This window comes from Juglans microcarpa x Juglans regia, chromosome 4D, assembly GCF_004785595.1.
Source record: "Juglans microcarpa x Juglans regia isolate MS1-56 chromosome 4D, Jm3101_v1.0, whole genome shotgun sequence".
Classification (NCBI taxonomy): domain Eukaryota; kingdom Viridiplantae; phylum Streptophyta; class Magnoliopsida; order Fagales; family Juglandaceae; genus Juglans; species Juglans microcarpa x Juglans regia.
In genome coordinates this window covers 20,208,665-20,222,189 of record NC_054600.1, presented here as the reverse complement: position 1 = coordinate 20,222,189, position 13,525 = coordinate 20,208,665, and the positions used below count along the sequence as shown (strand labels likewise).

Here is a 13,525-nt window from a genome sequence, read left to right as displayed (position 1 = left end):
AAAAAGACATAAACGATAGTGTTTGTAAAATGCAATGAAACGGCAGTCTTCTATGGCAAAACGACAAGTCTCCTTAATTCCAAATGATGTGTATCCTTCTCTTCTTCAAACGGTGCGTTCCGAGCAAAACATCCAAACGGTGCATATTGAGTTCTTTATAACCCTTCTTCTACTTCAATTCACTTAGTTCCCGAATGTTCCTTCCCTTACCTCAGAGTTCACCCTTCATATTCCACCTCTCTCCCTCAAGGAACCCAAACACAATATTTAGGAGTGATCTGTCCCTCTTCTTTAAACCGATTGATGGTGATAATATAAGTTAGATAGGGATAAGTACTTGCTACTATATATTTAGTGGAACCAGAAAACTACACAGCATGCAACTTGCAGATAGATACAGATGCGTCTTTTTTTTTTTTTTTTTTTTGAAACAATCTCATTCATTGATAACGTGATCACTACAAGGATTGAAGATAGTTTGGAGTTTCCTCCATGTCAACTATGCAATCAAATATTGATGCATATTAGGATAAGGACTACCAATACATAAAAATTCATCATCCGTCCATAATTTAAAACAAAAATTACAATAAGAAATATAGTTTTTTGCGGCACTGCAAATCGTTGCAAGTAATGTCATTGCAAAAAATTATTCAGGTACTTTTCTTGCCGCCACTAGGTGGATGCAATAGTGTCTCAAAACATACATTGTGGTAAAAATTTTCCCGATCACAAATTCAATTTAAGTTTGTGTTATGACCTTTCTAATTCCGTGTAATGAAAATGATGTGACATAGTAAAATAAGGAAGATGAATATAGAAGATTGAGATGGAATGGTAATGGAGTCATATGCCTTGGGGTATTCGAGGTCCCCAATTCCTCCCAAAAGAAATAACAAACTGTTTTTGCAATTTTCCAGATTCAAGATGCCCTCCCACTAGGCCTGTAACCCAACCAATCTGGCCTATGTTTGGGCCCGAACCAGCCCGACTTTCAGGCTAACACTAACCAGTCCGACCCAACCCGAGTCGGGTCAACCCTTTATAACAGCTACTAATTAAAAAGCCTCAGTCTGGCTGCATGCATGCCCAACTTTATTGAAAACCGAGTTTTTATCAATATATTTGGCTTGACAAGATCTGGATATCTCTCTCTCTCTCTCTCTCCCTCCCCCCTTAAAATTACTTCAATGCCTCGTAATAATCCCTGACTGCCAGTTGAGAAAAAAGAGAAATGCTTCGGGACCCAAAAAGTGTCCTGAATGACTTTTTATTATTATTATTTAGTGATTAAGAAAGTGTTTTTTAATGATGTTGTGAATTCTTTTATTTTTTTAAAAAATGTTTATGATGATTAAAAAAATACATGAAAAAAAAAAGAAAAATAAATAAGTGAAATGTGCTTTTTGGAACACCTATTTGGGACATATTTTCAGTAAATGTAGTGTTGCTCGAGAAAAAAAGATCCTTGACTGCCATCTCATCACCACAATTTCAAACTACTCTGCATGCAACTGAGAGCTCGAGCTCTAATAATCTTCATTATTGTTCAACAAAAGTCAGTCGTTCAATCCTACCGCCACATCTCCATAAGGTTCCATCTCATTCTTGCCCGAGGTCTGAGAGGTTGACTTTTCCCACTACAGCACTCCATTTCTCTCTGTCACTTCATCGCTACCATTTTCTGCCTAGCAAGATAGAAACAATTAAACAAAGATCAAGGGAGGAGTGAAAGAGACCCTTTTTGTTTTGAGAGAGAGAGAGAGAGAGATAAAAACCAGCGCTGCTTCTACTAGTCCAAGCATGCACCAAAAATGGGTTCCACTACGTTTCTATTCTATGTTAATGTCATCTTTTTTTTAATGAGCCCAACATGGGTTTGTGCAAATCCAGAGCTTAGAGCGCTCATGGACATTAAGGTAGATTTGGACCCACGAAGCCGATACCTATCTTCATGGACCATCGATGGTAACCCATGTGATGGTTCTTTCAAAGGTGTTGCCTGCAATGAGAGAGGTCAAGTGGCTAACATTTCGTTGCTGGGAAATGGGCTCTCTAGCAAGATCTCTCTAGCCATTGCTGGGCTCAGGCACTTAATGGGGTACTTGCATTATAACTCTCTTTACGGAGAGATACCAAGAGAAATAGCAAATTTGACTGGATTGAGTGATTTGTATCTGAATGTAAATAATCTCTGAGGAGATACCTCCTAAGGTCAAAAACATAGCCGATTTACAAGGTTAGTACTGGTGGATTTCAATAAAAATTGAAGACTTCATCATGAACGAACGTAAAGAATCGATGATGAACAGAGGCGACGGCCATGACAATGATCATAGAGAGAAATAGGGAGGGATGGTAGCAAGGGGTGAGTTTTGGAGAGGACCAGAGGGCTGGCGGCTAGGGATTGAAATCCCTTGAGCTGTTAAAACAAAGAAGACGACGATGACGATGATCATAGAAAGAAATGGGGAGGGATGGCAGCAAGGGGGTGAGATTTGGAGAGCGCCAAAGGGTTGGCGGCTAGGGATTGAAATCCTTAAGCTGTTAAAACATGTAGTCGGATAGTTTTTACTTTTAACGGGTTGGACCGCAAGCTAGTTGAAACCGCATTTCTCAATTGGGTCTGGTCGGGACGGATCGGATCATCAGCTTTTTTTTCTGCACAAGCCTACCTCCCACAAGGACTCCCCAGTACATATACTCGGAGCGAGACCTCTAATCGACTCTAACCAAAGTAAGGCCATGGACTAATTTCCTACTGCACTAACTAAGCCCATTGGCCACTAAAGAAATTAATAACTCAAATACAATAAAAAAGTAACAACTAATTTGGAAGCCCATCAAGTCCAGCCCAATTTAATTGGTTTATAACACTTCTCCACCCCTCCCCCCCCGCTGCTGTTAAAGAACCTTGTCCTCAAGGTTGAGATATTGATGCAACTTTATAATATTGGTTCCAATTTAGCATTTCGTACTCCATAACCTGCTTCTTTTCCACCCTTTGACAACAGCTATATTGTCCTCATTGCCATGGAGGGTCATAACATCCTCTCCCTCATGAAAGAACCTTGTCCACAAGGTTAATAGCGATGGCGCAAACATTGATCCTCTCCTCTAAGAACGACTACCTTGCCCTTAAAGCTGAGAGGATCCTCTGAGATAGCTGCAAACATGGATTTTTCTCCCTCAATTATAAGTGCAGGACCAGAGAAATATAGCCCTTCTTTTCTAGTGATAGTCTATAACACCCAATTCCCGTAGTCTAGGAGATGTCACGTGTTTTCATAAAAATATCTCGGCAAGAGATCTCATTTTTCTAATAAAATAAAAACTTACATTTATTTCATAAAAAAATTTATTTAATAAAAACATGCCTCCAAACAATATTAATTAAATAAACTGAATAAAATTTATGTCATAAAAAAATAGTTTATTCTATAAAGTCTAGAATTTAATCAATCGCTTCATCTAAGCCTAGCCCGCTTGCTAGTTCTCATCATCATGCTTACTTGGGATGGTCTAAAAATATAAAAGAAACTAAAGATGAGTTGATAACTCAGTAAGAACCCATCATAACGTAAACATACTTAATATAAGATTTTTTTCATAAAATATTTATGTTGAGAACTTAAAATCATGATAATTCATGTTGATGCTTATGCTATGCATATGATTGATTTATCTGAATTAACTGACTGATCTGATTTATCTGATTGGCCAACACACTTAATCCTGTATGCAAGGTTGTGCACTAACTTCTCCTGCTGCAGTAAAGGAAGCCGACTATGCAATACTCTGGCGTACTACGTGGACCACACTTGAGTCCGTGGCTTGCACGCCCATCCTGAAATCGCATTGGTACCATGCATCTGAATGACTATCTAATTAATTGTTATGAGCTTATTTTACACTTGATCTTATGAAAATTTACGTGTCTTATGTAACGTGAGATACATAATACAAACATAACTATAATATGCGGAATGAAATATGATGAATCACATGCTTGCAAATATCATGACATGCATGTTACGTAAACACTGGTTTCGAAAGAACTAGCTTTAATAACAATATATATAACTAGTTAACGTATGCTAATCCTAATTTATGGTCAAGCTACTTACCTCTTAATGTCGTTTTCAAATTTTTGCTTCATGGCTTGTCACCTATACGAAGTACCATAAAATTTATTCATACTACAGAGAACAATATAACAATTATTCTACCATACTAAATCTAATAATTACTAATTTTATTTAAAAATTATAATATATGCTATCTAATTCTATACCTAATAGTGGAAAATATTGGATTCCTAACTAAACTTAAAAATTCTTAAAACTCTTGAAAACTATTAATATAATCTAATTTTATTTAATAATTGATAAGATAGTTTTAACTTTAGTAAAAACATGTGTCATTCAGAGTCCAATTTCAACAAGTTTACGTGAAGTAGAACCCCACCTAAAGGACATCACATGCTCTCAATTTAGAAGGGCAATAACGTAATGTCACAATGATTTAAAAGTGGGGAGTGGCTGGCAGCAGGACTTTGTGTATTTATACCTTTTACACCATCCAATTACAAGGTGACACGTAAGAGTTCTTTTAAAAGTGGAATAGAATTGATTATAGTGAATTCGTAGAACTTTTGGTAGGACCGATGCCTTTTTCCCCTCTTTAGTATTTTCACTTTTCACCCATCTCTCTCCCTCTCTCCTTCGAAGCACCTGATGATAAATTGGACCCCGATTCTACCAAAGCTCAAATCCTCAAACCACAAGCAACCAGGTTACATAGTATAAAAGATGGTTATATTTATTACTCAACAAACATGAGATGAGAGAAATTTGATGAGAAATTATGCTGAACTGAAACAAGTTGGTGGAAGAATCAATAACCCTAGTAATCATTACGAATTTCATCATCAAACTTTTTCTTCAGCTCAGGATGTAATACCCTGTATTTTTTTAACGTATTTATTTATTTTATTTGGAAGATTTTTTTTATATAATTAATTTAAATATTATTGTTCTTGTTTTAAAAATTTATCGAATTTTTCTCGTTGGATTTATTTTATAATTTTTAAGTTGTAAAATTTATTTGGATGTACTTTGGTGTTATTATTTAATGTTTGTTTTTAAATTTGCATTTTGCTTTAATGAATAATTTTATTGTTGGAATTTAATTGTTATTGTTTTATTTTATTTTTTTCTTTTTCTTTTTCTTTTCTGTTTTTTTTTCTCCCACGCACGGCACTACACGGTGCACGTCTATCTCTTTTCTTTCTCTAGGGTTTTCTTAGCACCCGTATATTTTCACACTTACACCCTAGACCTTCGAAACTACCCTGTGCCGTCGCTACCACCAGCCTCCAGAGTTCACCATCGTGCAGCCCCTCCTAGTTCGACGTCAACTTCCATCTCCACGCACGTAAAACTGACGCCACCGTTAGCGTCCTTCACCTAGGCTCAATGCCTCTCTGTGCGCCATCGTGTCCGTCTCGGCCTCAGCCGCAGCAGCATGCCGTTACCGTGAGAGCGTCCCGCTCATACAAGGAGGTCAGGAACCGCGGGAAACCATTGCACCACGTGAGACGCTGAGCAAGCGGGTCGCACGGCAAGAGACTCGCCTGTGCACGGCCAAAAGCCATCCTGCATCTTCACGGTTTTATCCAACCGACTCCTGGAAAACCGCAGCCTCCCAAGGAAGTCAAGTCGCCGCTTGCTCCTCCTCAACGCTGCCATGTGCTTCCACCGTGACCCAGCCGTGAACCCGTAGCCTTCGATAGCCATCCCGCAGCCTCTGTTTTTCACTCCCGAAACAGAGGATGGTTCTCCTCCTACCGTGAGCCATTGCAACCTTTAACCACCGTGAGCTTCTTCACGTTGCGGCTCCAGAAACCGACGGCAAAGTTTTCCGTCACCCCAGGTATCGCCCTCTCTGTTTTCTGTCTCTCACGTTGGTTTACTCTCCCGTAAGCTCTCTCTCACCGTGCATCTTTCTCTCTCTCTTTCTCGTCCAGTGCATAGCCACCGAGTGCACCACCTCCCGTCGCACTTCACCATCTCGGTGAGTCCCTGCAGCCGCTGCATGTTTTTCGTTTATTCTGTTGTTTGTTTATCGTCTGTTTTACGTATAGGGTGCTTATATATATATATTTATATATATATATGTGTGTGTGTGTGTGTGTGTGTGTATTTATAAGTAAAGTTTTAACTTGGGCACTTACTAGTTTTAACCTAATATATATTAGGAAAGTTCACGGTTTGAGTTTCGGCTGAGAAGAAATTTTTGTGTGTTGAGTTTATATTTAATTAGGATTTTGTTTTCAGTTTTAATAAATATTATATTGTATTTTCATGATATTGTTAGTTAAAGTAAGTAAATCTATTTTTCATAAGAAGTGAGTTTTTCATGAATTATTTTAGGAAAAGTTTAGTAATCAATGTATTCTTTTTATTTATAAAATATTGTTGGTATTTTAGATATTTTGAATATTAATTTTTGTTGAGTTCTATAAGTATCATAATTATTTTTCGATAAATTTTCTTCTCCAGTACAATTTCGATTAAGTGAATATTGTTGGTATTAGAAAATGTTGGTATTTTAGGTATTATGAGAATTTTAAGTTTTGAGGTTCTTAAAATAGGTTCTTTTAGCATTTTTAAGTTTTAATATCGAAATACGTGGTTGATTGGAAATTTATGGAAGTTATGTGATTATTTTATAGGTGACGATTAATATTTGTTCTGTATTTTTTAGGAAAGTTCTGAAAAGCTAAGAAGTCCAGGTAAGCGGGGCTCCTATGCTAGACTTTGCATTAAAATAAAATGAACTAAGGTCCTTCTTGGAAAATGTGCATGTTTGGTTATGAAAAGAAATCTGAAAACAACCTCAGATATTTGTTCTGCATTACTCATAAGATTCTGTTTAAGAAGAAAGTATTTTCTGTCATGACTGGTGTAGACATGAGCTTATTTCTGATATTCTGTTTCTGAACTTTGAAAAAGAGAGCGAATATGAAATTTTGTGCATAAAGTATGTTTTTTGATCTGATTCTATTCTGCTTTGTACTCTGTTATGATGTGGCATCTGAAAAACCTTTGGCATGACTTTCTGACTCTGATTTTGACTCTGATATGGTGATTCTGATTCTGTTTTGCTCTGATATCTGGCCCTGTCACGGGATATAATAGTGACCTCTGGCCCTGTCACGGGAGATAATAGTGACCTCTGGCCCGCCACGGGATATAATAGTGGTTTTCTGTTCTGAGTGCAATCACTTTGGTAACACGGTGATTTATGTTCTGCTTGGCTTTCCGCAGGATGCACAACCCTACCACGGGGGTTAAACATGGTCTCTGTTCTGATATGATATGATATGATAAGACGAAATTGTTCAGTCGTGTTATGCCAAAGGAGTCTTTGAACATGAAAAGTTGGTTTCTGAATATGAAATATTTGAGAAGTCGCTCTGATTTTCTGATAAAATGTATTTGTTTGAGATTTGCATATTGATACTGAAATGTTTTGTTTCTGCATTCCGAACTCTATGAAAATGCTCATGTTTACACACTAGTATATGTCCTCTGCTTACTGAGTTGTTGATAACTCGCCCCTTATCTCCATTCATTTTTCAGATGATTTTTTAATAGACCAGCTAAGGATCAGGATTATGGAGTATCGGTGAGATGATTTTTAAGCGTGGATTACTCATAGAAGATTTTTGAGAAGTGGCGGATTTTATTAAGAGACTTTGTAGTATTCTGATGACGTTATATTTTAGAGTTTATAAATTTGTTGATTATCAGGTTATATGAGTTAACTCTCCGGACCCTCGAGGACGGGGCGTTACAGTTGGTATCAGAGCCAGGTTTGAATTCTGTATACTATAAACCTTGGAGGTTTAGATATCTGTGGGTTTAGGAAGAAACTTCAAATTTGAGGTGTAGAAATCCTAGGACTAAGGGATGATGAAATTTGTATTTAAGGTTTTAGAATCTTTTAGGCTTTTAGGCTTATATTCTAGGAAATTTGAGGTATTAAACTTTGTAAATTTCAAGAACCGATCTTCAGGACGTTTAAGGTCTTAGATCCTTTCGGTTTTTAATGGAATGTAGAAAATGATTTTGATAAGATTTAAGGGTTAGATTTTATAGGCGTAAATAAGCTTGATCAAAGGCCAAATTTGAAGTTCCGTAGACTCTGATATATGAGGTCTTGAAATTTTGGACTTTAGGAAATAAATTTTTGAATTGGGGTTTAGAATTCTACGAACTACAAGTAATAGATTATTGATTCGTGATTTATAGCTTAAGTAGTAGTTATATTTTTCGCGCAGTTATTACTTTATTATTTTCTTCCTTTGAAGTGTTTAACCATGGATGAGTCTTCCAGGATGGCTGCTCGACGTAATGTTCGAAGTCTTGGGGGCTTGAATGCAGGAAATGAAGAGGACGGATGCACCATAGAGCAGTTCAATCAGATGCACCCTCCCACTTTTGATGGTCGTGGCGACCCGACCTTAGCTGAGGATTGGATCCAGGACATTAAGGAGATACTCTGTGTCTTGAATTGTACTGACAGACAGAAAGTATTATACTCTGCCTTCAAGCTGACCGGTGAGGCTAAACGATGGTGGATATCAGAGAGAACCATCAGGGAAGCTGATGGGAGGGGAGTGGTTAGCTGGCTCCACTTCAAGCAGATTTTCTTTGATCGTTTCTTCCTAAGATCGATTAGAGACACTAGGGCCAAGGACTTTGCTGACTTAGTGCAAGGTACTATGACGGTGCACCAGTATGCGGCCAGATATATTGAACTATCACGCTTTGCCTTATATCTTATACCCGATGAGGAGAAGAAGACCCGAATATTTGAGGAGGGACTGAATAACAATATTTATGAGCGAGTTGTTACCTTTCAGATCCAAAACTTCTCAGAATTAGTATATAAGGCCACAATAGTCGAGCAAGGCCTCAAGAGGAGAGTTGAACTTCAGGAGCAGAGGAAGGGGCCGATGCCGTTGGGGTTTCCCTCGAACGAGAATCAAGGACCATGGAAGAGGATGAAGCTAGTGAACAAACCAAGCCAGAGATAGGTGCAGGACAATAACTCCTGCAAGTCATGCAACGTAGTACACTTTGGAGATTGTAGAAGGAGAACTGGACGGTGTTTTCGATGTGGGAAGCACAGCCACCTCGTCAAAGATTGTCCAAAGCAACCAGATGGGAGTATGAACCCCAAACTGCCTCAGAGGACTGATTTCACAGCACGAGGCAGGAATCAACACAAAGCAATGTAGGCTCGAATTCAACTCCTTAGAGTGCGCAGCGGATGCGTGACTAACCCTTTGGAGGTAGCAGCAGTTAGCTAAGCAAATTTCGAGGACGAAATTTTTTTTTTAAGGGGGGGAGGATGTAATACCCCGTATTTTTTTAGCGTATTTATTTATTTTATGTGGAAGACTTTTTTTATATAATTAATTTAAATATTATTGTTCTTGTTTTAAAAATTTATCGAATTTTTCTCGTTGGATTTACTTTATAATTTTTAAGTTGTAAAATTTATTTGGATGTGCTTTGGTGTTATTATTTAATGTTTGTTTTTAAATTTGCGTTTTGCTTTAATTTTATTGTTGGACTTTAATTGTTATTGTTTTATTTTATTTTTTTCTTTTTCTTTTTCTTTTCTATTTTTTTTCTCCCACGCACGGCACTACACGGTGCACGTCTATCTCTTTTCTTTCTCTAGGGTTTTCTTAGCACCTGTATATTTTCACACTTACACCCTAGACCTTCGAAACTACCTTGTGCCGTCGCTGCCACCAGCCTCCAGAGTTCACCATCGTGCAGCCCCGCCAAGTTCGACGTCAACTTCCATCTCCACGCACGTAAAACCGACGCCACCGTTAGTGTCCTTCACCTAGGCTCAACGCCTCTCTGTGCGCCATCGTGTCCGTCTCGGCCTCAGCCGCAACAGCATGCCATTACCATGAGAGCGTCCCGCTCATACAAGGAGGTCAGCAACCGCGGGAAACCATTGCACCACGTGAGACGCTGAGCAAGCGGATCGCACGGCAAGAGACTCGCCCGCGCACGGCCAAAAGCCATCCTGCATCTTCACGGTTTTATCCAACCGACTCCTAGAAAACCGCAGCCTCCCAAGGAAGTCAAGTCGCCGCTTGCTCCTCCTCAACGCTGCCATGCGCCGCCACCGTGACCCAGCCGTGAACCCGTAGCCTTCGATAGCCATCCCCGCAGCCTCTGTTTTTCACTCCCGAAACAGAGGATGGTTCTCCTCCTACCGTGAGCCATTGCAACCTTTAACCACCGTGAGCTTCTTCACGTTGTGGCTCCAGAAACCGCCGGTGAAGTTTTCCGTCACCCCAGGTCCGCCTCTTGCCGCCCCGCCGCACGGTATCTCCCTCTCTGTTTTCTGTCTCTCACGTTGGTTTACTCTCCTGTAAGCTCTCTCTCACCGTGCATCTCTCTCTCTCTTTCTCATCCAGTGCATAGCCACCGAGTGCACCACCTCCCGTCACACTTCACCATCTCGGTGAGTCCCTGCCGGCGCTGCATGTTTTTCGTTTATTCTGTTGTTTGTTTATCGTCTGTTTTACGTATAGGGTGCTTATATATATATTTATATATATATATATGTGTGTGTGTGTGTGTGTGTGTGTGTGTGTGTATTTATAAGTAAAGTTTTAACTTGGGCACTTACTAGTTTTAACCTAATATATATTAGGAAAGTTCACGGTTTGAGTTTCGGCTGAGAAGAAATTTTTGTGTTGAGTTTATATTTAATTAGGATTTTGTTTTCAGTTTTAATAAATATTATATTGTATTTTGATGATATTGTTTGTTAAAGTAAGTAAATCTATTTTTCATAAGAGGTGAGATTTTCATGAATTATTTTAGGAAAAGTTTAGTAATCAATGTATTCTTTTTATTTATAAAATATTGTTGGTATTTTAGATATTTTGAATATTAATTTTTATTGAGTTCTATAAGTATCATAATACTCTTTCGATAAATTTCTTCTCCAGTACGATTTTGATTAAGTGAATATTGTTGGTATTAGAAAATGTTGGTATTTTAGGTATTATGAGAATTTTAGGTTTTGAGATTCTTAAAATAGGTTCTTTTAGCATTTTTAAGTTTTAATATCGAAATACATGGTTGATTGGAAATTTATGAAAGTTACGTGATTATTTTATAGGTGACGATTAATATTTGTTCTGTATTTTTTAGGAAAGTTCTGAAAAGTTAAGAAGTTCTCGTAAGCGGGGTTCCTATGCTAGACTTTGCATTAAAATAAAATGAAGGTCCTTCTTGGAAAATGTGCATGTTTGGTTATGAAAAGAAATCTGAAAACAACCTCAGATATTTGTTCTGCATTACTCATAAGATTTTGTTTAAGAAGAAAGTATTTTCTGTCATGACTGGTGTAGACATGAGCTTATTTCTGATATTCTGTTTCTGAACTTTGAAAAAGAGAGCGAATATGAAATTTTGTGCATAAAGTATGTTTTGTGATCTGATTCTGTTTTGTTTTGTACTCTGTTATGATGTGGCATCTGAAAAACCTTTGGCATGACTTTCTGACTCTGATTCTGACACTGATATGGTGATTCTGATTCTATTTTGCTCTGATATCTGGCCCTGTCACGAGATATAATAGTGACCTCTGGCCCTGTCACGGGATATAATAGTGACCTCTGGCCCGCCACAGGATATAATAGTGGTTTTCTGTTCTGAGTGCAATGGCTTTGGTAACACGGTGATTTATGTTCTGCTTGGCTTTCCGCAGGATGCACAATCCTACCACGGGGGTTAAACATGGTCTCTGTTCTGATATGATATGATATGATATGATAAGACGAAGTTGTTCAATCATATTGTGCCAAAGGAGTCTTTGAACATGAAAAGTTGGTTTCTGAATATGAAATATTTGAGAAGTCACTCTGATTTTCTGATAAAACATATTTGTTTGAGATTTGCATATTGGTACTGAAATATTTTGTTTCTGCATTCCGAACTTTGTGAAAATGCTCATGTTTACACTCTAGTATATGTCCTCTGCTTACTGAGTTGTTGATAACTCACTCCTTATCTCCATTCATTTTTCAGATGATTTTTGAATAGACCAGCTAAGGATCAGGATTATGGAGTATCGGTGAGATGATTTTTAAGCATAGTGGATTACTCATAGAAGATTTTTGAGAAGTGGCGGATTTTATTAGGAGACTTTGTAGTATTCTGATGACGTTATATTTTGGAGTCTATAAATTTGTTGATTATCAGGTTATATGAGTTAACTCTCCGGACCCTTGGGGACGGGGCGTTACACAGGATGCTTCTCAAAGTATTCATTTGCAGTCATGGTGCTAATCTTTTTCTTCATCTCTTGTACTTCAATAACTTCCTTTTCCAAACGCTCAGACTCCTTCACGGATTTCTCTTCTGCTTCTTTCAATTCCACTAATAGTGCATCGAATTTAGGCTTGTACTGAGGAGTTACTGTGTCTACATACTTGGGGATCTCTATGTTGTCGTAAGCCTCTTTGTACATATCCACCAAGCTAGACCCAATTCCATTTCTATATTACTCCCAATCTATGGGTTCAGATTCCTGACTGAATTTGGTCTGGAGGGTGGAGTTGACCTCGTCAAATGCACGGCGGAGAGTGGCGAACCTCTCTTTGCGAGCCCCATCGGCGACCAGAAGCTTCGCCATCCCATCCCAGTATGGCCCTTGATGCCTTCAGTGCGACATCGGCAACTTTCTTACCCGCTCCGCTCATTGTCTTGCTCACTTTCTTAGAAAATCTCAGAGCTTAACAGACGGTTTGTGCTGCCAGATACCTATCTCTGAGAATGAGAAGTACTACTACTTTCATTGAACTCATGACCTCATCTAGAGAAAGGGCTTCTTAAGACTAACATTGAAAGGGTTCTTCTGAAAAAATATTGTAAATTGGATCTGTTCGAATAGAGAGATAGTGCTGAGAAATATTATAAATTGGATTTGTTTGGATAGAGAGAGAGAGAGCACGAGAGAGGGAGAGATACAAGATTAAAGGAATGTTTCTGGAGAATTGAGAAAGGAATAGTCTCAGTGCACATTCATTATAAATTAAATGAATCTCTTATGTGTTCCTTTTTTATTGATTGGTGGTTCTAACTTGAAACTTTTCTCTTAAAAGTGATCTACACCTACCTCTAGGGGTGTGCAAAATTCTGAAAATTCCGACTCCGTCTGACTTCCGCTCCGACTCCGACTCCGACTTCGTCGGAGTCATCGAAATTCGGAGTCGGAATTCGGAGTAGCTCAGAATATGTATTCGGAGTCGGAGTCAGAGTCGGAGCTCCAAGAAGCTCCGATTCCGACTCCGAAATATTTTTTACTGTACACTTGCGCTCGAACGAGGTGTCGAGCGCAAGTCGAGCACACGTTGTATTGAACATTTGCTCGAGCGACATGTCGAGCGGAAGTCGAGCGAACCTCTCTGGAA

The 13,525-nt window shown here is 38.5% G+C and overlaps 1 long non-coding RNA gene and 1 pseudogene across 1 annotated transcript; one reads left to right on the top strand and one right to left on the bottom strand.

Annotated features, from left to right (window-relative positions):
- Window positions 1–4,761: 4,761 nt before the first annotated feature.
- Window positions 4,762–12,866, bottom strand: LOC121259848 (annotated as a pseudogene).
- On the top strand, window positions 5,763–6,765 carry LOC121259849. The gene is made up of 3 exons (XR_005939643.1): window positions 5,763–5,934; window positions 6,029–6,075; window positions 6,737–6,765. It is a non-coding gene; the product is annotated as an uncharacterized LOC121259849 (long non-coding RNA).
- Window positions 12,867–13,525: the final 659 nt, after the last annotated feature.